This window comes from Mesocricetus auratus, unplaced genomic scaffold (assembly GCF_017639785.1).
Source record: "Mesocricetus auratus isolate SY011 unplaced genomic scaffold, BCM_Maur_2.0 Super-Scaffold_100028, whole genome shotgun sequence".
In the NCBI taxonomy this organism is placed as follows: Eukaryota; Metazoa; Chordata; class Mammalia; order Rodentia; family Cricetidae; genus Mesocricetus; species Mesocricetus auratus.
The window spans coordinates 3024250-3051573 of NW_024429209.1; the positions used below are offsets into that span (position 1 = coordinate 3024250).

At 51.9% G+C, this 27324-nt stretch overlaps 1 protein-coding gene across 4 annotated transcripts in view; it reads left to right on the plus strand.

The window, feature by feature from the left end:
• Positions 1-27324, plus strand: part of Dlgap4 (DLG associated protein 4) — a 140289-nt gene that overhangs the window by 43766 nt on the left and 69199 nt on the right. For 3 of the 4 annotated variants that reach the window (XM_013124081.3, XM_013124080.3, XM_013124078.3), the window contains exons 2-3: positions 2592-2775; positions 15772-15916. The gene's annotated coding sequence lies outside the window, so the exon portion shown is untranslated. The remainder of the gene's footprint in view (positions 1-2591; positions 2776-15771; positions 15917-27324) is intronic. The other variant, XM_013124079.3, reaches the window with a different exon arrangement.

Below are 27324 nucleotides of genomic sequence, written 5' to 3' on the forward strand. Positions count from 1 at the left end.
GCAGGCTGATCTCTGAGTTCAAGGCCAGCCTGGTCTACAGAGTGAGTTCCAGGACAGCCAAAGCTACACAAAGACACCCTGTCTTGAAAAACAAAAACAAAACAAGCAAACAAAAAACACTTTCCCATTTCAAGTTTACTGAGCTAAAATTGCCTGTTTAAATTTGTTTTGCAAGTTGAAATTTTGTACAACAAACAGCTTTGGAGGTGGCCTAGCTGAGTCCTGTTGGAAGACCCTACTCCCTGTGGCCTGAGCCCAACTCCACTCATGCCTTGGAAGTGGATGTGGGGTGGGGTGGGACCACAAGAGGTAGCAGTGCCTGGAGCAGAGATGGCGGTCCCACAAGACAACTCTAGGAGTCGGGGTCATTTGAAAGATGTGCAGAAGAGCTCCTGGTCACTTGGCGGTAACCCAGGAAGGGGACCAGGTTAGAGGATGGCAGAGGAGGTTAGAGTCTGGGAATGAGGACTTCCTGGAAGCACATTTGTGGGTTTTCCCTATGGAACTCCAAGGAGGCCACAGGCTCTTGGATTATGGGTGGCCACCAAGTTCTGTTGTGTTTTTCCCCCCAAAGGATTTAACAGTAACTGAGCCATAACTCAACATTCCATGTTTCGCTAGTTGAAAGTGTCCTGTTAGAAGACTTTTAGCTCCTGCAGAGCTGTGTGTCCATCACTGCGGTTCATTCAGAACCACAGAAAGTGCTCCCACATCCCAGCTCTCATCCTCGTCATAGCTCTTGGCAGCCAAGACCAGGCTTGATTCTACTTTCCACTTCTACAAAGCCAAAGCCGCCTGTGCCAGTCTGTGTCAGTGGCATTGGGCAGGATGAGGCCTTTTGTATGGAACCTTTTTATCTTCACCTTGTATGCAAATCGTCTGTGTTGGAAGTCCAAGGCTTAACGGTGTCACAGACATCAGGGGCCTAGGGCCTGTTACCCATCATAGAGAAGGGGAGATGGGGGGAATTTCAGCCTTCCCTCAGCAAGCAAACTTGGGGCTCCAAAGGGGCTTAGAGGCCTCCAGGTCAGGATGCTTCCCTCTGCTGTTGCCTCTTCAGCTGTAATGCTGGGTGAGCTGGGCTCCCGGTGGTAACGGGGGGGGGGGGACGGCATCGCCCCCAGCTGTGGCATTGAACGTGCTGTGGATTTCCCCACCCCACAATGCACTGGGAGGTCTTCCATGCACACTTCTGAGCGTATGTCCTCTCATTGAGAATGCTCTTGAGTCCCACCCATGTCTTCTTTCCTGCTGCCCAAGCCCTTGCTGGTCCTGCCTGCTTTTCTTGGCTGGGAGGGTTCTTTCTCAGGGAGATGGGCTTCGTTGTCCCGTAACCAGAGGTCTGGGTTAGAGAGTGCTGCCCTGACCTCATTGGTGAGTACATTTCTCAACAAAGGCAGGTCAGGGCTCTGAGGAGGTTTGGAGACGCCCATCAGGACTCTTCCTCCTGTCCTGCCGTGCGGTGTGCCTCAGTTTCTCTCTTTGAAAAGGAGGAAATGAATTGTGTTGTACATGTGGCAGCATGGGAACTGATGAGTGGGCGGTGCCATATCTGGGCAGACCCTGGGGAGAGTTTGGGAGGGCATCCTCAGGCCTGGGGACAAGCAGTGAAGATAGTATCCTTTTTGTTTTGGTTTGGTTTTGTTTTTACGAGACAGGGTTTCTCTGTATTGTTTTGGAGGCTGTCCTGGAACTCGCTCTGTAGACCAGGCTGGCCTCGAACTCACAGAGATCTGCCTGCCTCTGCCTCCCGAGTGCTGGGATTAAAGGCGTGCTCCATCAATGCCCGGCAAAGATGAGTATCCTAACTTAAGCTGCCCTTCCTTTTTCTTCCTGTGGTGAACTAGTCCCTGTGTCTCCTCCCAGCACTTGGTGGAGGGACTGAGTCTAAACCCCAGTCTAGCTGCTCAGATTCTGGTCCTCATGCCAATGCTACCTTGGTTTCTCAGTCTCAGTTTTGTGACCTGTAAAATGGGAGGGCAGAGGGGCATCCTTTGAGGCCTCCAGGTCAGCTAGCTGCCTCCTAGGTAGGTGTCAGTGGAGGGCACAGGAGGAAGTCATATCCCCGGGTCTTTCCCAAGGAAGTACATCCTGCCTGCATTACCTCCTGAGACCTCCTAGCGGCTCTCAGAATACTCTTTACAAGAAGAGAAGCTGAGGCTCAGAAAGAGGTAACTGCCTCTCCATTATCCCCTCAATGAGAGAAGGGCCAGGCTGAGATTTGAACTCCTGGTGGTGTGACTTTGGCTCCTCTCCTAACTTCTCTCATGAGGTGGAAAGGAGGGGAGGGACAAGAGGGAGGAGCAAGCTGAGGAAGGACTTGGGAACCTAGCTTCCCCACTGCTGGCTGCTGCAGGGATTCTGTGGGTGGTGGGAAAGGTATTGTAAATATGCATGACATGCAAATCTACCTCTAAAAACAACGTGGGCCTCCCATGAGCTGGGGTGCCAGGGTTCTCTGGAAAATACAGTCTTACACAAACACTTGGGTTTCTATGACAACTGTGCCCCCTTCCCTAGGGCTAGTCTGAAGGTGTCAAGGTACGGCACTCAAGTTTCTGGCTAATCAGTGTTCCTCCTGTGTCCTGCAGGCACTGGTGCTGCCCTCTGCCTGGAGCCTGGTGGCCCCCTGTGTGACCAGGGTCCAACTCAAGCCTCTGATGGAGTGCTGGAGGGATGTATGTGGCAGTCCTCGGTCCCACACCCACTTCTGAGGTGTCATCTGTAGCACACTTGCCGGCTGCCATTTTTCCTGTGCACGTAGCTCCCTGGCCGGTAAGTACATAGGGAAACGCCTGGCCCTCGCACTTGCGGCACCCACGAGCTGGCAGAGGGACCTCTACAGGAGTGTTCCTGTCTAGGCACAACTTATAGTTTAACCCGCTGGGTGTATTCATCCTCCTGACAACTCTGGAGGTGGGCATGGTGAGGATACCCATTTCCCAGTGAGGGAAAGCCCTGCCGAGGATGGACAGTGAGCTCTACACCTTTCAGATGCCACGCCCAGGGCCGGGGCAGGTGCTGGGCACAGGCTTGGGAGGGGGAGGGCAGTAGGGAGCCTTGCTGAAGACTGTGGCACGACAAGAAGACACTGCTCCTCCTCCAGCTCCACCTGCCCAAACTCACGATGAGGCGCCGGGCCCAGCCCCATCCCTCACTGTCCCTCCCCGCCCACACTGGCTTCACGAAGCCTGGTTCCTCCATCCTCCTTCCCACAGAGCACGGACGGCCACCTCAGCCCCACATGGTGCCAACCACAGTACCTGGCTCATTTATTGCCTTGTTCTCTGACATACAAACACCCCCTCCGCCCCACCAGAGTTCAGTTCGCGAGTGAGGAAGCCCGATGGCTCCCTGTCACCATGCAGCCTACACTGTGGGACCTGGGTTGAAGGTCTGCCTTCTTCAGTGGCCTCAGCTTCTCAGGGGCTAGGATCAAGGGAGGGAGTTGGGGAAGTGGGTGTCTTCATGATCTTTCACCAGATTCCCTCAGGACCCAGGAACCCCTCAGCCTCCTGGGGTCCCAGAGAGCTGCTACAGTGGCCCTCCTCACAGGGCAGTCCCTTTGCTTCCAACGCTCCCATCTGCCAACAGCTGCCGGCTTCCTTGATGAGATGGTTATGAGAAGGGAAAAGTCTGGTAAATATGCATAATATGCAAATTTCGAGGACAACATAAAAACCCTTGAAGTTCACTGTCAATAATGGACGGGGAAGTGTGTTGTTGAGAACCAGACGTTGCACATTTGTGTGGTGCCAGCCTTATTGTCAGTAACCGTGAAAGGGGCCCCATTAATTCGTGCCCTACCCCAGCTTGGTTCCCCCCTGACCTGGGCTGGGCCTGCTGTGGCAACCAGAGCCAGCTGTTGTATCAACAGAAGGTTGAGGACATGGTGGTCTGAGAGGAGAGAGTGCCTGAGGCAAGCATGCTGGGTTGCCCCAGGCAGGCCCCGGTCTCCCTGAGGAGGATGTCTATTGCGGGGCCTGCCTGTGAGGCAGTGGGTATCTCTTGAGCAGTTACTAGGTGCCTGGCGGTGTGGTGGTGAATGCCTGAGACTCTTCAATATCTCCGCTCGGCTCCCCATCAGCTCAGAGGCCTGGGCCCCTGATGAGCACTGCTCCAAAGCCTCCTCTGCCCTAGGACAGACTCCGCAGGCACAGCTGTTGTTGCTCACAGCCCCCTTGTGTGTGGCCCAGTGACGGAGACGGGATTCCTTGGCACTCAGAGGGAGCAGCCGTCAGGATCACGTGGAAAGATGGAGGCCGGGGTGGCGCGAGGGAGGTGTTACTGCTGCGATTTTGCTAACAAGCTAGTTATTTAAGGATCTGGGAAGCCATCAGGGAGCCGCTGTGCCTGGGCAGAGGCGGCTGGGAGGACAAGACCCCCAGGGAATGGAGGTCAGGAAGCAAGCCACACACTGATCAATGGATTAATTGAGTCTTGCCCACTTAGGGACAGTAGTAACAGTACCGTGAAAGTCTGGGGAAAGATCCACTGTCTGTCAAAGAGGACCCGTGAGCTGCAAGACAGGAGGGATTTGTAGGGCAGCAGAGCTCTGACTATGAGCCTGGGGGTGGGCACAGCCTTGGCCTGTGGTCACCTGCCACACTCAAACTTCTGTCTTGCACGTGGTCCTTGTGGTAGTGTATGTCACAGTAAATGACAAAAAACCCGCAGCTCCAGCAATAACAGCTATCATTTAGTGACAATTAGGTACCAGGATTTTCCTCTGTTTTTAAAAAAGATATGTTATTTATACATGTATGTATTATTTTAATTATTTATTTTTGGACAGGGTCTTTCTATGTAGTTCTGGCTGACCCGGAACTCACTGTGTAGACTGGGCTGGCCTTGAACTCATTGAGATCCACCTGCCTCTGCCTCCCGGGGGTTGGGATTACAGACAGTGCCATCACACCTAGTTTATTGATTTAATTTTGCTGTGATGGGATCTAGGAGCTTGGAACTGATAGGCAGGTGCTCCACCACCAAGCTACACCCTAGCCTAGCCTCATGTCAAATCTTCACAAATTTTCTCCTTGTACCCATTGTACAGAAGGAGCCAGTAAGGCTTCCAAGGTAAAGCTAGTTGGCCTGTGCTTAGAGCTAGACAGGTAACTCAGGCCTCCAGAGCAAGGACGAGGGGTCAGAAGCTACCCCAGAGGGTCAGGGTCCCTCTGTCTGTCTCTGCTGTGCCTCTTGTATATTTGAGGTGTGGGAAGCTAGGCAGGTGTCTGTGGTGATGGCAGCTGGAGGGCTCCTGACAAGGGCCAGTGTCAGACATTCGATCATTAACAAATGTTACAGATAGGAGCAAGACATCCTAAGGGACAGCTGGGGAGGGGCTGAGGAAAACCGAAGTTCATTCTAGGTAAAAAGAGGTCATCCAGAGGAGGCAGGCTCAGACCTGTCCTCTAAAATCACTGCCTTCAGGCCTGCTGTGTACTGAATCTTTCACTTTGTCAAGCTCAGAACAACCCTATAGACATAGCATCGTTGCCCTGCTGGGCAGATAAAGGGGCTGAGTCTAGGGAGAAGTGACTAGCTTGGGGATTGGAGGGCCGTGATGGTGAGTGACGGCGCCACCTCACTCCTGGGAATTTTGTATGTAAGCACCCAGTGCTGCGGAGCTTGAACTGCATGTGGCTGGAATCACACTCAAACCATACTGCAGAGCAGTAGGTCCCACTGGTGCTGGGGACAGCCCTAGAGCGTGCTTGCAGTAGATTCTCCAAGGCCTGAAGCTGGCAGCCCGCTCCACTCTCCGGGCACCAGCCCCAGAGGCACCCATACATTCCAAGGAGGTTTATTGAGAACAGTTGCACTCATCAGTCTCCCTTCCAGAGCAGCCAGGCTTGGTGAAGGACCGGTGTTACACAACCACCCACGTAAGTGGACTGAGAGGGGACGGGACCAGTGCAGTGGAGATTAACAGCTAAGGGCCACACATGGGACTGCCTTACAGGACTCAGATTAGCCTTGCTGGGGCGCCCTGGGTAGTGTTGGTAGTAGACGAGCAATTGGGAACAAGCCACTTGTCCATCACCAGGGGACTAGTTAAATCTGCTTGCTGCAGCTGTACAGCGGTGCCTGCTGTGGCTGTTAGAAATGGGGCCAATCTAAATTTACTGTTGCAGGAAGAACTTCATAGTGTGTGATGGAGTTAAAAAAAAAAAGAGGTTATAAGCCAGCATGGGTAACATGAGGCCATTTTCATCAAGTTTGTACGTTTCTAGAAGCTGTTCCTAGTGCATCACCTGGTGCATTCAGACCTGAGGGGTTGGAAAATCAGATCAGGCTGTGCCTCATTGGTTGTATGACCTTGGGCAAGTCACTTGCCTTCTATGGGGCTGTTTTCTGCAAAACAAAGGGATGGATAGCATCAGAGAGAGTGGAGATCCGGCAGGACTAGAACAGTACGGGGTGGTATCGCAGGTGTTCACTGCCATGGCCACTGTGTACGCATGACGCCCTGCCAGCCCCCCCCCCCACGTTGCCTCTTTCCTGGGTCACAGCCACGAGGCCCAGGATGACAGCATAGCTCTGTGAACAGGGCCAGCAAAAGCCCTGATCAGCGCCACCCCGGCCCCAAACCTTGTCCACTCTCCTTGACCTACTAACTTGCCTCACCAGAGAATATTGTCCCCAAAGACACTGCTGCTGGAGACATGTTGGCCCTGGATCTGCCACTAAACATGACTGGAAAAATAGGCAGTGCCTTCTAGATGCCCAGAACCTTAAATCTCAAGCAGAGAAACTCCAGCTCAGGAAGCCAAACTTTCAGAGTCGCGGGCTCTCAGCTCTCCATCGTGAAAAATCCGACACATGCAAGCATGGGCATTTATTTCACAAGCACCCTCACCACACCTCCCTTGATGATGGTGATAAATAAGAAACTGCCCAATTATCTGTCTGCAAGAGATGGCTAAATAAATTCCGTCCAACAGCTGACAGCATTCTCTGTACCTTGGAGACAGCACTGTAGCTCTGTCCTTGTTGACATGGAAACATGTCCGTGGCACATTGTTGAGGGAAAAATAGGAGATTAAAAAAAAACATGAGGTTAAGCATGGGGGCTGTCAAGATGGCTGAGTGAGTGAAGGCTCTTTCCAGAAAGCCTGAGCTCGGTAGACAGAAACAGCACACAGACACACACACACACAAACACACACACACACACACACAAACACACACACACACACACACACACAGAACTCACCCATACAAGTAAATGAATGTAGTTTTTAAAAAATGATGCATTGATCTCTAAGTTTGAGGCCAGCCTGGTCTACATAGTGAGTTCCAGGACAGCCAGAGCTACATAGTGAGACCCTGTCCAGAAGAAAAAATTAAAATGATATGTTGTTGTAGGATCCCTGGATTTACAGTCTTTTCTGAATGCTAGGATCAAGGTGGGCGGAAGAGGGAAACTATTTAGATATCCACTGATTTCTTTCATTTTTATAGAAAAATGTGTATATTCTTTCTCCTAGTCAGATACATGTCTGGATCTGGAAGGACAGTCATTAAACCATTCGTAGTGATGTCCTCTGATGTGGAGGGAGGGTAGGCACTAACTTAATTTTTACTCGTTGCTTCCAGGATCTTTTTTATACAAGTGACAGAAAACCTATACCTAGCTTGCAGCAGGCTGGCCAAGGTGGGGGTGGGGAGTTGTAACTGTGAAATTCAGGCTCTCCGGGCTCCAGGGACTTAGATGTGTCACCAGGACCAATTGCTTAACAGTGGCTCCTCAGTGTGGTTCCAGTTCTCACAGAGATGTCCTGTGTAAGTGGAGTCAGTGTGAATTCTTCCCAGGCAGCTACACTCCAACTCCCAGAACCAAGTCATGACGTGGATTGGTCAGCTTCTAGGATGTGCCCTCCCCTCGGGCAGTTGCTGTTGTCAGGGGTGCTCCCTGCTCTGATCGGCAGCCTAGACCTACGCACTGCCCCTAGGAACACAGTGGGCTGGTGCTCCTCTTAGACCTACGCACTGCCCCTAGGAACACAGTGGGCTGGTGCTCATCTTAGGCTGTGACCTACTGTGGCCATATGTGGTTACCCACCACCTTTTTCCATTTGTAGTATCTGAATTCCCCAAAATGTGTGACTTTGTTGTTGGTTTGTGTTTTTTTTGAGATAGGGTCTCACTGTGCAGATCAGGTTTTTCCTGTTTAAACTTCTTCCTTTTTAGAGACTTATTTATTATGTATTCAGTGTTCTGCCTGCATGTATGCCTGCAGGCCAAAGGAGGGCACCAGATCTCATTACAGAAGGTTGTGAGACACCATGTGGTTACTGGGAATTGAACTCAGAATCTTTGGAAGAGCAGGCAGTGTTCTGAACCACTGAGCCATCTCTCCAGGTCCAAGCTTTTTGTTCATTCATTCATCCATCTATTCATTCATTCATTTTGAGATGGGGTCTCTTTACATAGCCCTGGCTGGCCTGGAATTTGTTCTGTGGGCCAACCAGGCCTCTAACTCACAGAAATCTACCTGTCTCTGCCTCCTGAGGCCTGGGATTAAAGTCTGTGCCACCATGCCCAGCACCTGTCTCAGCTTCTTCTTTTTTTTTTTTTTTTTTTTTTTGGCTTTTCGAGACAGGGTTTCTCTGTATTGTTTTGGAGGCTGTCCTGGAACTTGCTGTGTAGACCAGGCTGGTCTCGAACTCACAGAGATCCGCCTGCCTCTGCCTCCCGAGTGCTGGGATTAAAGGCGTGTGCCACCAACGCCCAGCCTGTCTCAGCTTCTTAAGTGTTAGAATTAGAAGCGTGCACCACTGCCCCAAGCCCAATGTGTGATTTTTGTGATAATCAGAAGAAACAAGGCACCTGCCCATAGGGTTCTGAGCCAGACCTCAGTGTCAGAACCCATTGGGGCAAACTTACACTGTGAGTTTGAATGTGGGAACTTTTGAGGCCCCAGTGTCTCGTAGGAGATGCCTCCCTCAGAAAGGAGCAATCCTGGCCTCTAGGGTCTGCATGTTTGGGGGGGAGAAAAGGGAGCCCACAGAAGACTTATCTACAATTGGGAGCAATTAAGAGAATGTGCACAGAGGGCAGGGAAAACACAAAGCCAGCCTGGAAACAAGGAAGGCTTCCTAGAAGAGGTGATGCCAGGGCCAAGGCACCAGACAGTGATGGAAGAACATGGCCACGTGCCAAAGGTGCGGGGCATGTGTTGGCTGCATAGCCTTCAGATAAGAGCTTTCAAGCCCAGACCACAGGGCCCTTGAACGACAGAGTAGGTGTTTGCATTTCATGTTGGAGAAGCATTAGTGACCCTCAGAAGGATGCTGTGGGAGAGGGGCATGTCCCTGGGCTTCCTGCCTTAAGCTGGGAGCTCAGTCTGCAGGGATTAGGTCAAGACCCCATGTGGAAAAGGAGAGAAGGGACTCAGGGACCCATCAAGGGGCCCTGTATTTATCGCTCTCAGAACTCGTGTCCCAAGATGGCTAGCTACTCTTTACATACCTTCAGAGATAGGAGCTCACTCATTGTTCCTCCACTATGGGTTAGAAAACTATATCCTAGGACCAAGTCCACAATCTTGATAAGACCTGGGATACTGAGGGCTGGCCCCTGAAAGCCTGGCTGGAGGGAGAGGTAGAGAGCTGCACTTTCAAGTCAAGGCTTCAAGTTGATGGAACCTGGATGTCCACAGACTCTGCTAGGAGTCTGGATGAAGGATAGAAAGAGCATGGCAAAGCCAAGCTCTGCCAAGAGTTCACCAGCCTCCAGCTGAGAGCTTGGTTAGAGAGTAGGAGGGAAGCAGGAACCAGAGAGATCACCTGAGATTGGAGATCTGTTCCTCAGTAAGTTCCTGGGTGCTGGGGCTTCTCTCTTCCTTACCATGGTCAAGACAGGGGTAGGTGAGGGAGCTGACCTGTCCTCAGATGGGCAAGCATGTGAAGACATGGTGGGAAGCAGGAAAGGAAAACCAGGAGGCCTGAGATGAAGAGATGGCTCAGAGGTTAAAAGCACCGGCTGCTCTTCCAGAGGTCCTGAGTTCAATTCCCAGTAACCACAAGGTGGCTCACAACCATCTGTAATGAGATCTGGTGCCCTCTTCTGGTCTGCAGGCACGCATGCAGGCAGAACACTGTATACATAATAAATAAATCTTCAAAAAAATATGTCTCTGGAAGGAAGGAAAGAAGGAAGGGAGGGAGGGAGGCAGGGAGCGAGGGAGGAAGGGAGGGAACCAGGGACCTCCAAGGGCCTCACTGCCTGTCTCTGTTGAGAGTGGAAGGGTCTGCTCTGGTACCGACAGGGAAGGAGCCACTAACTTAGGCCAGAAAAACCTTTGGAACATAGAGAGCTCTCTGCAGATGGAGTGAGTGGGGTGGTAGGGAGCTTCCCATCCCTGGAAATACTCGAGCAGCAGCTGAACGGCAACCTGGAAGAGTTTGTAGAGTATTGTGACTCCACTAAGGATATGGGAAGCCTTTGCCAACCTAGGTTTCATGTGTTTGCTCTGAACCTCAGTTTCCTTACCTGAGCTATGGGGATAACAAGGGTCCCTCAGAGCTGGCTGTGAAGTTCAGATGAGACCACCTAAGTCGCATACACATGGCCAGTGCTCCATGAACGGTGACTCATTGTTGTGGCTGACAGGAGCCTTAGGGTCCCTGTTGGGCACTTCTGCTCACCACCCTTCAGGACCCACTTTCTGCCCAGTTTGTTGCTGCTGTCTCCAGCTCCAGCTCCCCCTCCCTGGGAGGTGGTAGGAATTCCAGACCCTTCTGGGCCCCTTTTAGCTCCACTTGAGCAAGAGTTGGCAGGTTGGGGAGTTGGGCGCCATCCGCCTCCCATATGCTTCCTGCTATTTAGGGGAAAACTCTCCTCGCATCCCTCCAACCACACGGGCTGACATTTCCAGACAGACGCTGGAACCAGCTCTTTGGGGGATTGGCAGATAAATTTGGCCCGGGCTGTTGGGAAAATCTTCAGCCCTGCCGGGGAACTGGAGCCCAAGCTTGCCGACTTCTGTTCACTCTGAGACTTCTGGGCCTCGTGTCCTCTGTGGGGCTGCAGATTAGGGTAAGTGTGCCCAGCCCAACCGTCTCCCAGAGCACGTAGAGGGCCAGGAGGTAGTGCCTTCCAGCCTTTCCTCAGAGGCAGCAGGAGGACAGTAAGAGAGTCCCCTGCCACATACCACAGGCCACCTGGGCGTGGCTCAGCTCACCTTGGCTGATGGCAGTCTTGGGGTTAGAGAGACCAGAGCTCTAGACTCTTCCTGTCTGTGTCATCTGTCAGAGGTGGCCCCCCTTCTCTGAGCCTCTTGTAATTCATCTGTAAAATGGGGCAGTGGTAGGTCTTTCTGGTACAAAACCACAGGAAGGTGCTTGGCACAAGCTGCATGCCGAGTACTCCACAAATATGGTTCTTCGTCATTGCCGTCATTGTTGACGGTGACTCAGGAGAGACCAGTGACTTCCCTTGCTCCCTGCAGCTGTGACTGTGTGGGTAGTCCTAAGGCAGGGTCACACTTAGATAGGGGACCCAGCTGCAGCAATGCAGGCATAAGAACAGATGGAGGTACCACGTGACCACACCATGCATGTGTACACATGCTTGCTCACACACACACACACACATGCACACATGCGTGTGCACACAACAACCACCTAGTGTCTCATTTCACCCTGTTGAGTCTGGGACACTTGTCTGGGACACTTAACACTTGGTTCTGCCTGGAGGAATGGAAGGGGAAGGCCAGGCCTACCTGGAGGCCTAGTCTGGAGAGACCATGTGGCAGCCACAGTAGGAAGCTCTGAAGAAATGGGAGTAGTTCTGGCTGGCTGGAGTAGAAAGTGGGTGGCGGGAAGGTGGAGGCAGCATGTCTGGGCTTCATTCAGCGCCTCCCAGTGGAGCTCCATGCTGGGCTTTCTGCCAGACACTGCTGGGAAGATGGGCAGGTCTCCTGCCCTCAGGAAGCCCCACACACGATCGATCCATCAGTAAACAGTGCCATCCTAGGCTGCCTGAATGGAGCAGGGTCTGGTAGGAATGAGTCTCCTGGTGGGGGGCATGTGCTTGAGCCAAGGTGTCAGTGGGCCTCTCTGTATCCTGGAGATTGGGTTAGGGCCAAAGGACCGAGATGGAGTCACAAGAGTAAAAGATGGAGAGGGACAGGAGCCAGACTCTGATGGCCTTGAATATTAGACTTGTCAAAAAGTCACTCTGGTAGCAGTTGAGGGACAAGCCAAGATGCTGTCTGCAGGGGAGGTGAGAATCTGCTAAGATATGGTTGCATTGGACAGTAGCGGACTGTGGACCAGAGAGAGGGCAGGGTCTGGGTCTGAGTAGAAGCTTGGCACCTGCTGGTAGGCTTTGGAGAAGGAGCTCCCCGCACGAGGTTAGGAAGGGGTGAGGTATGCAAAGGGACTCCGGGCCAGAACACAAGTGGGATCAGGAGGCTTAGAGGAGAGGCAGGAGCTGCCGGTGAGGAGGGGCTTCCACACCTCCAGGACCACAGGCGGTGGCGGCAACAGGCAGATGGCTTCTGAGCGCCAGCTTCACTGGCGGTGGCCAGTGACAAATCTTTTTACTTTGGGGAAAATCATGTAACCTCTCTGGACTTTGCCTTCTCTGATACTGAATCCCTTGGGAACTGCATTTGGTTACATGTAACAGAAGAAAACAAGCAGGATTTGTATAAACACTCCGGAGATTGTAATAAGAATCCAAATGGATATGGTATATATGTAATGTTTTAAAATGGTTCTTTTTAGAAAGCTATGATTCTTTTATAAAGTTTTATAAAAAAAAAGAATCCAAATGGAGCCAAGTATATCACAGGCACACACCAAATTACCTCTTTGGAGGTGAAGACTGAACGATTGTGATTTTGAGGCCAGCATGGGTTATGTAACAAATTCAAGACCACTCTAAACTACATAGAGAGACCTTGGGTCCAAAGCCCAGCAATGATAGACTCAAAGGCTAGAGATTCAGCATAGCCACAGAGCTTTTACTCTGGTCCAGGTTTGAGCCCCAGAACTACAGAAGCCAGAAGAGAGAGGGAGGAAGGAAGGAAAGGGGACAGAAGAAGGTGGGGTGGAAGGGACTGTCCAGGCAGGTCAACCAGGGCCGATGTGGCAGTTCAAGTGGCCAAAGGACCAGGCCTCTGTCAGGCTTGACTTGTGTCTTTCAATCTCATGGCTCCAGAGCGGCTGCTCTGCTTCTGTTTTTGGATGTCTGAATTCTAGGCAGGGAAAAAAAATGGTTTTCTGAGGCTGACTGCTCTCTGAGCCTGCCAATCCTAGCAGAAAGCAGTAGATATCCTGGAAGCCCCGCCCCCAGGACTTGTGCCCACATCTCTTTTTCCGGTTTTGACTGTGTAGCCACCCTACCTGCAAGAGAAGCTAATGACATGGATATTTCTAACTGGGCGCTTCTGTTAGGCAGAGGGGAAAATGACTAGCAGGAAGGCTGGCAAAGAGCCACTTTGAAGTACTCCTCAGGCTGCCGCCAAGATCCCCAGAGGTACTAATGTTCACAGACCCCTGGGTACCAGGGACAGGCGACCTCCCCGGGGAAAGCAAGCAGTGCAGCGATTGCCTCTGAGCTGCCTTTCACTACATTCACCCATGCATCCATCCATCTGTAACCCCCCCCCATCGTGCCCCCAGTGTGTGAGGGGACAGGCGAGGAAACTGGCAGATGAACTCCACTTCTACCATGCCATACGAAGGTCATCTGGACTACATAGTGAGTGTTTGCCTTTGATGCCAGAAAGGTTTCAGGACAAGGATAACTACCAGCCGTGAAATGGCTGAGGAGTCAGTCAAAGATGGGCCGGGTGGTTTGATGACATGGAGCCTGGAGGAACAGAGCAAGAAGCCAGTGGGACCAGATGTGTACAAAGAGGAGATTCTGGGAGACCTCTCTTGGCCTAGGGATGTGGGTCCCCAGTCCAGTATCCCTGTAGTACCTTTCTGAACTGCCTCCTCCCTCTGAGAAACTTCAGTGGGCGGTACCACAAAGGATAGTGGCCTGGGAGCTGGACATGTTAGCACAGTCCTGAAATCCCAACACCCTGGATTGGAGACAGGGAGTGGTCAAGAGTTCAAGATGAGCCTCAGATACAGGGGACCCAAAAGCTAGTCACAGTCAGGACAAAAACAAAACAAAAAAACAGGCTGGGGCTGGGAGTGGTGGCGCACGCCTTTTATCCAAGCAGGGGCAGGCAGGTCTCTGTGAGTTTGACAGAGACCAACAGGCTGTTGAAACAACAACAGCAACAAAAAAAACCCAAAACACAGGCTGGGGAGACAGACATTTGGAAGGAGAGTTGGGCAAGTCCTTTGAGTACTTCCGAACTATGGGGTGAGTAGCCAGCTAGGGAGAAATAAGGCAATTTTGGGTGATTTTGTTGTTTTGACCTCAGCCCTGGGCTCTGTGGAGTACGCCCCTTGCCTTGTCCTTGGTGCTGATGGGCCCAGGGCGTTGTCCGTGGTCCTGAAGAGATGATTTGGCCTGTCCTAGAATGGGGGTGCTGTCTGTTGTTACGTCTTGGGGAGTTTTTAAGAATCCTTTCAGAACGTGGTTTTCCAAGGGCCCAGCTGTGCCGTCAGCTTTTTGACCATGGCACCACACAGTCCTGAGAAACATCTGAGGTTGGATGGTGCTCCCGCCTCCATCTTCATGAGCCCTGCAGGAGCTCCTTACATAACATGCCTCTCACTTCTAAACATCACCCTGCAGGGGAGGGCGGTGTTTAATCTCATTTCAGAGGTGAGGGGACAGAAACATCTCTAGTCTCAGTTCCCTGACTGTACTAAGGAAGTTGCTAGTAGAGACTCGGGGAGCCAGGGTGGAGCTTTGCACCTCAGCACTTGCATGGGTGACATTGGTCTTAAGCATAGAAGACGGATATTGCTTCACAGGGATGACTCGGGGGGTGGGTGTCTCATGGGATCTCCTAAAAGCTGTGAATTTGGACCTAATCTTAAATGTGTGTGGGGGGGTCAGGGGTCAGGCTCCAAGACTACATCAGAAAGTATGCCTGCGTCCTGAACACCTCCTGAGTGCTGGGCCCTGTACCAGGTGCTTGGCCACCCAGAGCGCTCTTCCTTCAGGCACCCTAAATCAGAGTGTCTGGTTTCTTTTCACAAGCATTGAAGCAGAGGTCAGGGGCTTCTCCAGGGTCCCGGATGTAACCCAGTCCAGATTGAAGGAGGGGGCATGACCTGCTGGGTTTGACTGACTCGGGCCTCCTGTCAAATTTCTCCCCTGGCAGCCACTGTTTCCTCACAATGCCTGAGCTCTAGAGACATAAGAAATTAATATTGTCCCAAACTAGGTGTCAGCGAGCCTATGGTTCAAATCCTGGGTCTGCCTCAACTGTATGGCCCCAGACAAGCCACTCGCCCTCTGTAGGCATAGGGTTATCTCTGGCCTCAAGGGTGGTTTAGCATCAGAAGAGACGGTGGATGAGAAAGTGCTAGCAGGAACCTCCCTGGGGTGGTCCAGTCAGAATCAGAAGCGGACGATGGCCCAAACAGCTGCCCCAAGCCACCACTTCCTCTTCCCAGACAGACCAGTAGCTGCAGCCTGGGAGGCACTTGGCATCCTTAGCTAACAGGCATTGCTTTGAGCAGGCTGACCTGAGCCATGGAGCCAAGTGTCCCTGTGGGGATCGGTGGCTGAGCCAGCCTTGGCTGCCTTGCCTCCTCAGTAACCCCAATGGCTCCAAGCTTAATAAGCCTTGTGGGCCGCTGTCAAGCCTAATTAGGCTGTCCTTGGTCATCCTGTCTCCAGGGTCCTGTTATGGCCATCTGAGATCCTGGACATGACCGTGGCTGGTGCCCTTGGCAGCCATTGGGTGTCGTTAGTGGAAGTAGCTGCCTGCTCTCACCCATGGCTTAGAAGATCCGACTCCCTGGCTTAGCTCCTGGACCCCAAGGTATGGCTGTCCCTCCTCCAACACCCCGCTCTGGCCCCAAAGCCTAGTACTATCGCAAATGGGGAAGAAAAAGGGAATGAGACAGGGGAATAGCAGAGAGAATGGGTGGGAGGTGGAGAAGGGTGACAGGGACTGAGCACTCCAGGCAGCTTTGGCCACTGACACTGAGGTGGCGGCTTATGGGACCAAACTGCCTCATCCATACTCCTGTGAGAGCCTCCAGTGGCTGTGTGGTCAGCGGGACAGTCCAATGGAGGGTTCAGCGTGGAGCTGGACTCATGGTGGAGTGCTGTCCAAGCCAAGGATAAAGCCTGGGGCTATGACTGGCTTCTCAGCAGCACAGACCAGCAGAAGGAAGGAGGGAGGGGAGGGGAGAAGATGAGAAACACAGGTATTCTGTGTGGAACTCTCTGGAGCCCAAATCTGGCCTGCTCTTAGATGCGCCGGTCATAATCACTTCATAGCCTTTGCATTTCACCGTGTTATCCGCACGATCGCACTACCCCAGTGGTAGCTGAAGTCATGGCTCTTCCCGCGGAGTAGCATCCCCCGCTGCTCCCACACCTCACCCGTCCTTCTGGTGGACAGTCTGACTCCACCATCTCCATGCTTCCCTCCAGCCTCCTTGGGATGTGTGCTAGGCTTTGGGCGGAGGGAATTCTGTGTTTATAAACACTGCCAAATTGTCCCACGAGGTAATTACGCCACTTTGCACTCCTGTGAGTGATATATCTGAGTTCCCACATCCTCAGCTCCTCGCCATCAGTTGATTTAACACTCCTTAATTTTGCCAATCTGTTGGGAGAAAAATATCTCCTTTTCATTAGCATCGCCAACTATTAGAGAAGTCGAACTCCTCATTAGGCGTTGAGTGGTCATCAGATTGCTGCAAAATGCCTGCTCAGACACTTTGCCTGTTTGCTTTTGTGGTTGTTTTGGTGTTTTTGTTTTTTAACGGATCGCTGCTCTTTCTCCCATTAATTTGGGAAAGAAGTTCGAATGATTGGTGGTGAGTCTTAGCATTTGTCGTGGGCATTCCCGTTCCCTTACCCCTACATGTCACTTGTCATTGAACTTTGTGCTGTCTTCATTCAAAAGTGTGACGTACTGGTGCTGTGACATGGACACCCTCCCTTTCGTTACCTTCATTGCATCTTGTTTAAGAGGGCTTTCCCACCCGAGGTCACTTTGTGTCCCTTGAAGCTTCTGTTTCCTGTTTATATTAATATCTTTGTCCCTGGGATCTGTGCTGTTTTGTTGTCTGTTTTATTTTGGTATCATGAGAGAAAATCATGTAGCCCAGGCTGGCCTCAACTCCTTGTGTAGCTGAGGATGACCTTGGACCCCTCGTCCTCCTGGTTCCACCTCCCAGTGCTGGGATTGCAAGCCTGCACCACCACGCCCAGTTTAGTCCATGCTGGAGACAGATCTCGGCCTGATGCATGCCGACAGAGCTGCATCTCTGGCCCCGTATTTAGATCAGTCTTATGCCATTGCATGTGGTGTGAAGTGGGATTTGGTTTCATTTTCCTTGGGCTGGCCTGTAGTCCCAACAGTGTTTATCGAATACCTGGCCCCTCTTGCTCACGTGATGTAGTGTCTCTGTTGTATACCCAAGAGCCACATGTTTACGGATGGATTGATGGGGATGCTGCTGTCCATTGAGCTCTTCATCCAACCCAGTCCAGTGTGTAATTGCTAAGTCTCACAGTTTCTTCAACTGGGACATGCTGGCATTTGGGGCAGAGTGGATCTACCTGCTTGTTCCTGACCCTCCCTGAACCCGTCCATTCTGTTCCATGTTAAGGGCAGCCCTCACAGCATTTCCAGGGCCAGCTCACCTTGAATGGGGACCACCACAGTGCTGACCATTGTAGTTTAGTGTCCTCCAGGCTGAGCCCCCTTTCCTTCCTGGTCCTCCTGTCTCATCTTCTGCCCGTTTACCCTAAGCCGGCTTGGAGTCTTCAGCATGGAACTGTTGAGCACCTCTGATGCAGACAGCCCACCCCACTGGGAGGGAGTGTTGGTTTATTCTGAATGGAGGCCATCCTTGCTGTGACCCCCTGTTTCCTGAATCCAGAAGCCCACAGAGCACCAGTCCTTCCTCCTCGATTTGCTGTCAGGAGCAGGCACATTCCTCACATCTTCCCTTTCCTCTCCAGACTTTCAAACTCAGTAACCCCAACTCCCTCTGATGTCCATCAAAGCCTTGGCTGCAGTGGCATTGAGCATGGCATGTTTGAGCTGGCGTTGAACACACTGGCTTCAAATTCTTGCTCGCCTACTTATTGGCTGTGTGACTCTGGAGCAGCTGACCAACCTCTCTGTGCTCCTTGGTTCAGTGAGTATGCTAGATCGATGAAAGCTAAGGAGCAATGATGCCAGGTCATGAGCTAAGCCCATTACATATTAAGTACTCTATAACTATAGCAGTTACCATTTTACCCATTACATGTTAAGTACTCTATAACTTTAGCAGTTACCATTTTACCCTTTTTTTCTTTTCTTCTCCTTTTAAAGGTTCCCTTATTTAAATTAGAAAAACAAATAAACAAGAGATCAGGAAAAGAATAAATTATGGCAGAAATTTGAGAACACAAGGTTATACTTTGCTAAAGGTAAATTGCAAAATTGACTCCAGACAAAGAAAAGAGGAAACACAGATGATATAGCATAATACTTGGTATCTTGGGAGGAAAACAAGGCAACTAATTGTTTAGGTTGTGCAGATTGGCTGTGTCCTTGGAGCCATCATATAGTGACTGCACTTACAATGGGGTTGCTACAAGCCTGGTCCCCAAAAGGTCTGAGGTTCAGAGGAGATGTGACTCTGGAGCCCTGCAGGCAGCGACCGTGAGAGAGTGATGGAGATTTGATCTCCCAGTGTGATGGGAGAGACAGTCGGGATCACATCTGTGTGTCGAAGTGGGCTCCAGGGTGAACTGTAGCCAGGGAAAGGGCTCAGGAGAGGGTTCTTATCCTAGCTTTGGGGACCAGGAGGGGCTTTCACCCCTGAAGATGGCGGGTCAGGTCATGAGCTCTACATCTGGTCCAGCCTGGGGAGGCAGCGTCAGTCCGTCCACCGCCTTGCAGATCCTCACCCAGCGGTGCATCCTGAGATGGGACAATTGAGGTCTAGGGAGGTCACAGAGGATCAGGAGCGACAGGATCAAGGCCAAGCTTCCTGTCTCCTGGCATCTTGTCCTCCCGCCCCCTGCCACACTCCTGCTGTGGGCTCTGACTTGCTTCCTGCAGGGTCATTAACCACCTACGGCCTGCCACGTGGTGTCCCCCTATATTTAACTCCCACACCGTGACTTACAGAGGACTAGAATAGCAGCCCTGGGTGGGGGCACATCTCTCTGCTCTCCCCTCTAGTCTCCCTAAAGTCAAGCTCCCAGCTCTCACCCCACGGAGAATAGGCCTGGATCCCAAGGAGTACTGGCCCACCCCTAATGAAGACCAGTACGGCAAGAAGAATATTCACCCGAGAGTCTTCAACATGTCACGCTCAAGTGACCCGAACCAAACCCTGGCTTGGGCCAGTCTGAGCCATAGTCCCTTTTCTAGCTGAGCCCTGACTTTGGTTCCAGGCTGAGCCTTGGTCTCCTCTTTAGGTTGCACCTTGATCCTGGCTCTAGCCTGAGCCATGATCATTTTTCTTTCTTTTTTATTTTTATTGTTTTAGTTTACTTATTTCTTTTATGTATAAATTTTGTATGCGCATGATTTGCCTATACGTATGTGTGTGCACTACCTACATGTCTGGTTAGTAGTGAGCTCAGAAGAGGGCATCAGATCCTTTGGAGCTGGAGTTACAGATGGTCGTGAGCCAGACCTTAGGACCTGAACCTGGGCCCTCTGCAAGAGCAACAAATGCTCTTAACCAAACCCATCTCTTCAGCATCCCCACTCCACCCCGATCCTTTTGTTCTAGATTGACCCCAATCACTGGCTTCTGCTTTCAGTTGTGCCTGAAGGTTTTCAGAGCAAATATCTGCCCCCATATCCTAGCTTTGGCCTTAGTGGTCTGGGCTAACAGTGACAATGGATGAGAAACAAAGTCATTGGCCCACCTGCCCTGACCGTGAACTCCTCTACATCCCCCATGGGATGCCAGCAAAGCCATGCCTGCTTCTAATTGGCCTCCTATCTAATTCCCTGAGCCATGTGATCCAGGCAAGGCTGTGATATTTATAAAATCTGTGTCCTTCCTGATAAAGCTAGCCATGGGGACCAGGTTCAGAGCCACTGTTTTTATCCTCTGAACCTAAGCACTTCAAACCACATCTGCCACAGAAGGCCCTCATCACAGCCCTCCTGTCACCATTGAAGTCACAGCTCCTGCATGTGGGCACCACCCCCTCTCTGATGTCTTCTCAGACTTAGAAAGCTGTTTTCAGGCTGCCATACCCTGCCTGAGTGGCAGGGGCAGTCTGGAAGCTTGAGGGTGACTCACTGTGGTCTCTGAGCACTGGCTGCTTTGTCCTGCACAGGGAGCAGAGCCCTCCCCCCGAAATCTGCAGCACTGGGGGTGGGAAGCAGTGGGTGGGGGTGGGTAGGAGGGCTACTCTGGTGGCACATGCACCCAGCACAACCAGTGTCATTTGAGGAAGAGCCCTGGACTGCTGATCCCAGTGCTTGACCTGTACTGTTAGAATTATCTAGACTTCTCAGTTAAAAACAGGCCTCCCTCCCTCAGGGCAGAGCCCCCCTCCCATTCTGTGGGCACCCCCCTTCTTAGCCTCTACTTATGTTTGTGTTTCCCCTGCCATGGGCATCTCCTTGTCTTTTTAGAGTTGTTCTTTGATCATGCCAACATCTTTCTCCCTGTATTTTCTGTGCTGCCACCAAAACCTACTTCCCTTTGGAATGTTTGCTGCTGAGCCCTGTGCACCAGGCTCTGCTGATGAGGAGGGAGAGCCCGACAGTCCCTGCTGTCGCAGTACTTTGGTCCATAACTTTAGAGTAGAGGAGCTTTGGCTTACCTGGAACTATGTACACCAGGCTGGCTTCCAACTCAGAGATCCACCTGCTTCTTCCTCTGCCTCCCAAATGCTGGGATTAAATGCTCACATCATCATGCCTGCTGAGCTCGCCCTGTTTCTTATTTGCTGTGACCTTGGGCAAGTTGTTCAAGCCTTCATTCTTGTCTGTCCTATGGCTCCAAGGTCATGTGTGGCTCAGGAATGAGTATACACATAATCACAACCATGTCTAAGTTTGGGTTGGAGGGTGCAGTCTGTGGTTGGCCTGGGCTGGAAGAGACACCTGCCTGGGGAAAGTCTACCCTTAGGTGGTTGTCCCTGTGGGAAGATGATATTGCACCAGTAGGTAGGTGATCAGGTAGACAGACACCAAGAAGACCCTCATGCAGCAGGGAGTGCGCTCTGGTATCTAAGGCTGAAGATGCACAGGCGGTGATGGTGACAGGTGATGGTGACAGAAACCTTTGCCCTTTGCACTGGGGGGGGGGGGGGGGAGGCTGCTGTGTGGCATCTGAGGCTGGGTGCTGCAGTGCAGGGGAAGCTCCAGAAGCCTTGAGTCTTGTCACAAGGGACCCTCACTCCTGTACCACAGTCCACTTAGAGGCCTGGATTTGGAGGTAGTGCTAGGCGAGATGGATGGGAAGGGGGGGGGGGGCTGGTGGCAGCCTCCTGGCAGATGACAGCATCAGGTGAAACCCAAGGCAACAAAGATAGGATGAAACCAGCAGATTCAACCAGTCAGACTGGGAATGGCCAGCCTGACTGATGGACCAGAGGAGAAAGAACCCTTGGAACGGTGAAAGGGACTAGGAGCCTCAAAGTCTAGCTCAGGTGCCATGAGGTGCCACCAGGATGGCCATGCCATCAGTGTAAGTCCACTCTGGGAGGAACAGTTCATTCTTTTTCTTTCTATCGGGATTCTTCATAACACAAGACTCTCAGTCTAGTGGAAGATATGACATAAGTTAAAGGAATGAGAAAATACCCTAAGTAAAATAAAGTAGGGTGAAAACCTACAGGGTTTTCCTTAAGAAACTGACTGGGTACCCCTGAGATCACAGACCTCAGTTCTTAGGATCCCTACTAGGCCAAGTACAAGAGACTGGGGTGCTGTTCTATGCTTCTGCCTTGTGGGGCTATGAGGCTTTGAAGTTGTGTCCTGCCAGGGGTCCTGATGCCTGCCCCCTACTTCCTGAGATGGACTTCATGTCCTCAGCCCTGCGGAGGGATGACGTCAGTCCTTAAGTGGCTTCTGAGCTGCTCCAGGCTTGCGTGGGCTCTGGATGTGTGTGCACATGGCCCTGGGCACACGCACGTGTGCTCACGGGCCTCTGTGAGTAATTCCAGTGGTACTTCCAAACGCTGTCTCCATGGAGAGGCCGCCCCCACCCACCCAGCCCCAGGTGGCTGCCTTTGCCACCTTTCTGGCTCCCCCGCCCAATTCTCCACGACCCAGATTCGACCTGCCTTGACTCCCACGTCCTCAGGCCTCAGGCTTCTACAAGCTCGGGCTGGGGGCCTTTCCCCAGACACGCCCTCTCATTCAAAATCTGTTCCAGGTTCCAGCAATGCTTATTGAGGCCGTGTGGAAAGAGAGTGGGTGCTGGTGGGTGGCTGCCTGGTTTGGATTATGGTTCCTTCACCCTGAAGATAATGATGCTTCGCCTAAGGGAACTAAAACTCTACTGTGGCCCTCAGAACCTCCAGGAGCTGGCTGTCCTCTGTGTCCTCCCCCTTCTTCCACTGCCCAGCTATACTGACCATCACACACACACACACACACACACACACACACGTATGCACACATCTCCCCCTCACACACACGCGCGCGCGCGCACATCCCACACACACACACACACACGCATGCACACATCCCCCCCCCGACACACACACACACACACACACACACACACACACACACCTGCTTCTGCCCTAGATGCTTCACCACCAGGAATATTTTTCTTCCACGTAGGTTCGAGAGGTACATCCCTCACTGCTATCCAGAGAAACTGTTCCAGAAAGCCTTTCCTCCCCTTTCATCTGCTCATGCCCAGAGGACGTGACCAGTGGCATACTAGTAGATAAGAGAGTGCAGAGCCCTGGCAGGCCGGCCAACTTGGGCCCTCAGGCACTAGCAGCTGTCTTGCTTTCATAGCCATTCTCCGCCATAAACACAGCCTGAGCGGGTGCCGTTGCTCTAGACTTGGGGTCCATCAGTGCTGTGAGGTGGGTGGTAGGATTCCCATCTTTTGGATAAGGATGGCAGGCTTCCAGAGGCACAGGGTCAGCAGGTGGACAGATCAGCCTCCAAGCCCAGTGCCCACTGCTGCCTTGGGGTCACCTGCAAATGCAGTGATCTCGGGAGCCTCACTGAGATGGCATCATGCCCTGGGAACTCCTACCCACTGGAGAAGGAAGGGGTTCTATGTAGAGGATGCAGGGAGGAGCTGCAAGGCCTTCCAAGTTGGCCTCCTTCCTACCTAAAGCTCAGGCTCTGCCACTGAGCACCCGGAAGGGCAGTGCATGGGGTTGTCCAGCCTGCTCCAGACCTCCTCATGTCACTGCACCTGAGAGACTCCTAGAAAGCGGGCCACCAGCTCCCCTTGCATCACAACCTCAGGAAGGTAACATCCTTCTCTAGAAATTCCTGCACCAAAACAGTCTCCCCCAGCCTCAATTGCTTCCCTTGACAAACAGCCTGGCCAGTCCTGCTACCCTCCTGGGTCTGTGCACTCAGATGTCTTCTAAGAGGACACTACCACCCCATGCCAGGAACCTGGCCTGTGATCCAGGGAATGGGTGCTGGGATGAGAAACCACACCTGGAGGAACAGAGGAACGGCCATCTTCAGTCTCACGCAACAGGGAAATACAAGAGGCCTGGATTAGGTCATGACTTCAAAGCAGTTGGGTCAGGTTCTGAAAGCATAAGTGGATAGGAAGGTCCCTAAGAAGGAGGTGACTTCACATGGCCCTGTGGCAGCCCGTATCCCTAAGATCAGTGCATATGAAACCACAGAAGAGCTTGGTAGGAAATGTAGTCTGTGGTTTTGCCCAGTTTAGATGTGGGCGCCCTGCCAGTATGAGGAGCATTGACAGAGAAAGTGGACGCGGGAGAAGGTATGCTTTCCACTAGCGACTCGCCGTCGGCACTGCCGCTGCCAGTCCTGGACTGCCCAGTCACAGGGTGGTGATGTCCCTAGTGAACTGAGGGGACATGTGGACACGACCCCCCTCCTAGCATTTGGAATTAGAAACTTGCCGTGACGTTTTTCAGTCTTTTCCTCTTCATGTCAGCACTGAGCTGTGAATGGCTCTCCAGGTTCAGCTGGAAAGTGACATTTACATCATCATTCACTCCATTATTTTCATTTGCTAGTGCTTATTCCCTGACCTGTGAGTTACTTTTGGGTTTTGAAATTTTTGGTGTGTGTGTGTGTGTAGGCACACAGTATGTATGTGGAGGTCAAAAGACAACTTTAGGGAGTTAGTTTTCGCCTCCTCCAGTGGGTTCTGGGGATTGAACTCAGGTCAAGTTTGCTTGGCAAGATTTCTTAACTTCTGGGTCATATTACCAGTTCCCATTAGTTCCCCCATTCACACCCTCTTGAGACATGGTTTCACTGTGTAGCTCTGGCTGGCCTGAAGTTTGCTATGTAGACCAGGCAGGCCTCAAGCTCAGAAACTCCTTATGTAGCCCAGGCTGTCATTGAACTCTTGATGAAGAAGACAGCACACACCACCACAACCGACTTGTATTGTATCTATGATGTTTATTGAGACTTACTTTGTAGCTCAAAAAGTGGCCAGTTTTTGTAAATGTCACATACTGGTTTGAAAAGAGCACCTCTTTGCTCCTTTGGGGATTAAGCAGTTTCTGTATTCTTAAGGTGCAGCAGCGATTCTATCAGAGAAGAGTTCCAGGTCTTCGGAATCGGGGGGGGTGTCCTGATACGGCTGTGCTTCAGGGAAGGCCTCTGGCAAAAGGTGATTCTCAAGGTCTGTGTTAGCCTGGAAAGGAGGGAAGGGCGTCCCAGCCAAAGGGAAGAGCACAGGCTCAGCAGCAAGATGAAGGTGGAGAATGAAATGGAAACATAGTGGATCATTTTAGGAAGCCAAGGAAGGCGAGCTTATCGGGGCTGGTCACAAAAGTTATGCTTATTAGAAAGCATGTCCCCACCACAGAGAAAGGTGTGGCAAGAGCTGTGAGCATCATAATGTCATAGAAGAATTGGTACATGACTGAGCTGACTGCAGCCAGGCCCCTGCTGTGCACTCTGGCTTGACTCGTTAGTCCCCTGAAGCTCTAGGTGGTGGTGTCAGGATCATCCACCGTTTATAGGTAAGGAAACAGATGCAGGGAGGTTAAATGAATCTGTCAAGGGCCACACGGCTGCAGGTGGTGGATCCAAGTGCTTCCATTAACTTCCCTGCTCCGTCCCTTCCCTTCTCCATGCTGCTGCTGCCTGGCACTTTTATTCTGGTGACACATGTAGGAGGCACAGGTGCTACTGTGAGTCTTGTATTAGGACTAAAAAGGGGACATTGCAGAGCGTCTCCTACAAAGACCATTTTTGGGGTTTGAGAGCTACTATGACACACCTCCTCTTTTCAGATGGGGAAATTGAGGATTGCCTTTGTTCACATGAAAAGCAGGAGATAGAACTCAAAATCTGCACTGTTGGAAGGCTTGTCTTGCTTTGGAGCAGGGGAGACATGGGACAGAAGGAGAACTGGAGGGTAGGACCTGTGGCGATGGAATGAAAGAGAATACATACACCTTCATAGGAGGCAGGGAGGGAGGGAGGGAGGGAGGGAGGGAGGGAGGGAGGGAGGGAGCTGCTTTATTGGGGAATCAGAGTCCTCTGCCTTGACTCGAGACCTCAGGAAACCAGGCCAGTCACAGACAGAGGTCAGGCAGGCTATTCCTGCTGGCCCCCATCAGCAGCCAGAGAACCAGCCCTATCTGGCCAGGCAGATAGGTGATAGGCACAAGGCACAGCCAGCTTCCTCTCAGCCCTGGGTGGCAGAGGCTGCCGCTCTTGAGAAAATGATGTGTCTGTTCCGAGAAACCAAATGCCCTACAATGAATCGAATTAGATTTCATAGGCACATGAAAACGCGATCCATCTTAAGCACACTCTGCAAACCCCAGCCACAGATGAATATTTCATTCTGTCTCAGCAGCCAGAGCAGAATAGCAAGCAGCAGCCAGGACCTCCCTAGAAGGCGGGGCCGCATGTCCCCATAGAGTGTGTGTGGGGGGGGGGAGTACAGCCTGTGCCACTTTGCACTAATGTGACCTCAGGCAGTTTCTTTGGTTCCCAGATATTGCAATGGCTCCCATCCTGATCCCCCCACCACCATTCCCCAGGGCTGAGCATGGAAATTCATGTGCATTCATGTCACAGAGCTGCCTTGGGTGTCAGCATGGTATTGTATTGGTGTTGAGGACACAGCCTTGAATAATCCAAAGATGCTTTCAGAGCTCACAACCCAGGTGAGGACAGGCATGGATACAAAGACCACATGAGACATAGGTGAGCTGTGCTGCCACACGAGGAAGAGAAGGGACCTCCCATGCAGGTACAGGTCAAGGAAAGAGTCCCCACGGTGGTGATGCTTGAAGACTGGGAAAGGTACCCTGAGACACTAACTCTGCACATGCAAAGGTACTGAGGTAGCAAAGTGCTTATGGGTGGGAAGAATAAGAAAGCCACGTGAGTAGAACCAAGGTCAAGGTAAGGACTGGGTTCCTGCTGTTTCCAGCTGCAGTCCAATGTGCAGGTGAGCCCCTTCACCTCTGTGTTCAGTTTCTCCTTCTGTAAAATGCGACCTCTTGCAAATCTGCCACATGAGCTAACATGTCAGGTGACTGGGGGTCCTGGGTGGGGGAGGGAAATAGGTGCTATTATTATCATCTTGACAGTAACTCGTTTACATTCAGCTGACTCTGTTAGTGCCGCATCCTGCAGTGGCTCAGGGTGGCCTAAAGAGAAAGAACAGTGTGGGTGAGAGCCTGGGGCCTCAGCCTCGGAGAAAGGAACCTAGAATCTGGGAGATGCTCCGCCAGGATGTGCAGCTGGAAGAGGGAGCCAGACTAGGTGCTCCTAGGTAATTGCTTTCGCTGTCTGTGCTGGGTGTGGAATCCAGGGCTTTTCTATATGCTAGGAAAGTGCTCTACCACCGAGATATGTCCCCAGCTCTTGAAACAGGGTCTTACTATGGCCATGAATTTGAGGTCCTCTTACCCTTGCTTTTGAAGTGTAGGGATTGCAGGCATGAATAGCCACACTGTTATTATAGTGCTGGGGTAAAACCCTGGGCTTTGTGCACGCTGGTGAAACCCCAGTCTAGGTCATTTCCAATTAATAGAAATGAGTAGGATCACCGTTCTAGGAGACAGGAAGTTCGCTGTGGA